The sequence below is a fragment of the Parus major genome, chromosome 5 (assembly GCF_001522545.3).
Source record: "Parus major isolate Abel chromosome 5, Parus_major1.1, whole genome shotgun sequence".
In the NCBI taxonomy this organism is placed as follows: Eukaryota; Metazoa; Chordata; class Aves; order Passeriformes; family Paridae; genus Parus; species Parus major.
This window is the reverse complement of record NC_031774.1, coordinates 597,990-602,358: the sequence shown is the minus strand read 5'-3', so window position 1 is coordinate 602,358 and position 4,369 is coordinate 597,990. Positions and strand designations below refer to the sequence as shown.

The 4,369-nt window shown below is 41.1% G+C and overlaps 1 long non-coding RNA gene across 1 annotated transcript; it reads left to right on the top strand.

The window, feature by feature from the left end:
* The first annotated feature begins 811 nt into the window (after positions 1-811).
* LOC117244510 lies at positions 812-1,666 on the top strand. The gene is made up of 3 exons (XR_004497719.1): positions 812-832; positions 1,019-1,107; positions 1,536-1,666. It is a non-coding gene; the product is annotated as an uncharacterized LOC117244510 (long non-coding RNA).
* Positions 1,667-4,369: the final 2,703 nt, after the last annotated feature.

Below are 4,369 nucleotides of genomic sequence, written 5' to 3'. Positions count from 1 at the left end.
TTCCTTCTCCTTCTCCTTCTTCTCCTTCTCCTCCTTCTTTTCCTTCTCCTTCTTCTTCTTTTCCTTCTCCTTCTTCTTCTTTTCCTTCTCCTTCTTCTTCTTTTCCTTCTCCTTCTTCTTCTTTTCCTTCTCCTCCTTCTTCTTTTCCTTCTCCTCCTTCTCCTTCTTCTTCTCCTTCTCCTTCTTCTTCTCCTTCTTTTCCTTCTCCTTCTTCTTCTCCTTCTTTTCCTTCTCCTTCTTCTCCTTCTTCTCCTCCTCCTTTTTCTCCTTCTTCTCCTCCTTCTCCTTCTTCTCCCCCTCCTCCTTCTCCTTCGTCTTATTCATCTTCTTCTTCTAATATTATTATTATATTTCATGAATACTTATATTATTATTTATTTAAAATTAATAAATGGATGATTTATTATTAATTGCAAAGATAAATTTCGTTTTTTATCAGTAACAGGCAATTGCTTTTCCCGAGTTTGTCCTGGTTTGAGTTTCTAACCTGTTTCTCAGTGGGATGGATTTCAGAAGGATGCCACTCCCTTCCCTGAGGTGTGTCTGCCCTGCCACGTGTGTCACACCCCAGAAACACAAACCAAACGCCAAGTGGGCTATTTATAAACTCCCAGAGCACTTTGCCAGCAAATTTAACAGAGAGCAACTAATTAACAATTATACCACTTGAAAGGAGTGCTAATTAAAAAGGTTTTTTTAAGAGATGAATTTTCAGTTGAAATACAAAAGTAACCAGAGACTTTGTGCCTGAAATAGAAATTTGGACTGATTAACAGAAATGCAAAAAAACCCACTAGCTGTGTAAGAAATGAATTTTTAATTTTCTCCTCAGGTAAGCCCGTGCTGTGTTCAGGATCTGAAGGAGATGAGCTGTTTTGGCTAGAAGGTAGAAATCAAACCATTTTTCAGTAGTGTTGTTTCAGTCTTACAGTGCTTATGGTTGTGTTGAGTCACAAAATTTGGAGATTTTGGCAGAGGAGCCGTGACTCTGCCTCTCTCTGATGATTTCTGAGTTCAGAATGCCTGCCTTGCTTCAGCAACACAGCAGGAGGGAAGAAACAAGAAGTTTTCTGGAAGACAGGAGTTGCTGAAAGGCATTTGAGTCTGGTAACTGGGGAAACTTTTTGCTTTGAGGTTTTTCTCCTCTTTGCCATTCTGTCCTGTTCATTGGGAATGGGAACCTGGTGCCCTCAGGAGTGGTTTAGATGTTGCATTTTCACCAGACAAAGGGGAGCAGGGTGCACAAAAGCCCTCTAAAAATTTCTCTTGAAGTTCCTTGGGTTTATGCATTTTATTTTCTGCATGAATATGCCTAGGGTGATGGAGAAGAAATGAGATTATTTTGATAGAGCAGAGTAATGTCTGTGTACTAAGTGAGCAGGTAAATACTTGGATTAGCTGTGTTTGCCTCTGAGTTAATGATGGGTGCTTTTCCTTTAAACATGAATCAAACCCTGATGGTTCTCTCCAAATATATCTGCAGGATGACCTCGTTTCTGAAATGTAATTTTTCATTTTCTGTCTCATTTTGGGAGACTACATTGTTTTAGTTGTGTACTTGGCAATTTAGAGGAAGTAATGAGACCTCCTGTGAAATGAGGAAGCTGAATTCCAGCGAGCTTTAGACAAGAGATCTGCGTTCAGCACTACAGAAATGAGTCAGCACAGCAGGTGAGGTTGCTCAAAAAAAGGCACAATTCACCACATAAAAAATGAAAGAGATCCCAATCCATGCCAGCTTTGAAATAATAGAACTCCTGGATAGTCCTGAAGGCAAACTCACATCTTGCTCCTGACTATTATTATGGCATGCTCCTTCTGAAATTCCCATTTAATCTTGGCTCAATAAGCACTGCTAGCACTGACAATAATAAAGTTTACTTAGCAGTGTTGAAATGGATGGCATTTTTTGTGTTTTCCTCTTTTGAACTGAGAGGTTTTGGGAGAGAATCTACATGTCAGCCCAACATTTTTCTTTGTGGGTTGGGAATTGACCCTATCATAGATTTGTGCATTTCCAGATGATGGTGTGATCTGTAGGTCTCCACATTTACTTGGGAGGCTTTATGCATCTAAAATATGGATTTCACTGTGAATTTACACATGCTCATAAATGAATTCAAATGTTAATTGTTTATCAACAAAAAAGCCTTTCCTTGGGTCTGTAAGATTTGTTCTTTAGTAATTTGGGACTAAGCATTGTGCTAAAATCTTACCACATCTTTAAGGGTCAGCACTGTGTAATGTTATTTTTTCACATAAAGTGAGTTTTTTTCCCCACACTTTGCAGGAGTTTCTGTAAGAGTTTATCCTGGTTATCCTCAGGATTAGAAGTGCTGCAGTTTGGAGATGTAGATGGTTTCTAATTACAGGATCAGAGGAGTGAGAGTGGTCTCTGACTCACTGGTGAGTCTCAAGGAATGTGAAATCCCACCAGCAAGTGCAATCTTTGCTACATCAACTAACAATAATGGGGACTGCCTCGTGCCAAACATAAAAGCACAATGATTGCAGCTGAAATTGTGCTCTAATGGTACAAGGGGTTTCATTAAGAGTCATTTTCATCACACAGCGTGGCTGATTCAGAGCAGAAATGCCATTCCAGTATTCCAGAGCTTTGTTCACTCTCACTGCCCTGCATTGATGAAGAGAAATGATGAGAAAAGGAGCATTTGAAGCTATTAAGGCTGCTTTATTCAAGTGTCCAAACAAGATGTGTGGTTCATAAACAGGAATTGCAACAGGTTGATTGATTGTTTAATTTCCTCCCTTATTAGCTTAACTTTGCTCAAAGTATATTTTCCCTGAAGCATTAGTATTTCTAGGGTTTTTTACTGTTTAAGCAGGTGTGTTAAAGTTTTTCTGCTGCCTCTTGTAAAATTGTTTTCCTATCCCTGCAATTGACTCATTTAGGCAGCAATTCAGTGGCTGCATCCAATGAAAGATGAGCTTTCAACTAATCCTGAGCCACCTCTGCTGTTTTCTTACTTTCAGTAGTAAATTATAGCAAAAGTGTGAAGAGGTTGTCTCATTTAGGCACATTTAGGAGTAGAGGGAGGGAAAATCCAGTGAATATTGCCCCACACTCACAAAGATGTTAGAGGAGGTGATGGTGAGAATGACCTAGAGGGAGAAATAAGAGCAGGGAGGACACAAGGAACGCCTTGTGAATAGGTGTCCTACCCCTCCAGAGTGCTGCTTTCTAAAAATCAGGTGCTGTGGGCTTGAATCTGGTATATTCCAAAAAGAAAATGGAAAGTCTGGTCACAAGAATTTTCCTAAGATCTGCCATCTCCCACCTTGCAGGAGCAATGGGCTCCTCCCTGAGCAGGGCTGAATAATCTGGATTATGCTTGGATATATCAGAACAATGCTGGATAATCAGGAAGAGAAGGCTAGGCAGTTTAAGAAGTGGGTAGAACCAGATGTGAGGCAGCTGAATCAGCAGCCCTGCCCTGGCAGTGGGTTATTTTGTGCCTCATTGTTGGTTTGAAATGTCTTGCTGGACACCTGCGGCACATTTTCCTCCTTGGCTCTCCATAAAGTTCAAAACACAAATATTAATCCAAAAGCCAAACCAAAGCAGGCTGTGGCTAAGTGTCACTTTAAAGCACTGGCTAAGAAGGCTTTTTCCTCTTCAGCTCACATGAAAATTGGCTAAAAATAACCTTTGTCTCCTGATTTTAGGGAAATTGCTCCAGCACTGGAAGGTTGGCTGGATTCTCATCCCCCTGGAGCTGTTCCAATGTTCTCATCTCTGCTGCCAGTGCCATTGCTGTGGATGGTGTTAATTATCACCAAAGCTGTTAGTTATAATCAAAGTTCACAATTTGAGTTGCTGTGTGCTAACTGGTTAATGGATGGATCCTCTCATTCATTTGTTAAAATTGTAGGACTCTTATTTATCAAATACTTTGCACATATTCCAGCTCTGACCCAGATGTGTGATCCTTTTAGTAAAAAAAACACCTTTGTATTAAGCTGCATCCATCCCACTGACCACACTTGTGGAGTAAAGCAGCAAACCACATCCAAGAAAACCAGAGGAGATACACCACAAGTGAGACAGGATGCCCCTGGGAGAGGGTTTCACGTGTGGGTTCAGCAGATTGGGTATTCCTAATTAACCCTGAATGGCTCATTTTCAAGGCTGGGTGGTTATCCCCACAGGTAAATGTGTGTTTGCTTTTGCTGCCTCTCTGGTGCTGTTGCCAGCAGATGTCTCTCTTGATTATTGCACAGCACTGGATTGAAATCTGATTTACTGCTCATGGACAGCAGGGGTGTGCTTCACTGCAGCCCTCCCAAGGAGCTGCAGTCCTGCTCTGTGCAGGAATGTACCCAGGTAAGGAACACAAGGGTGAAATGC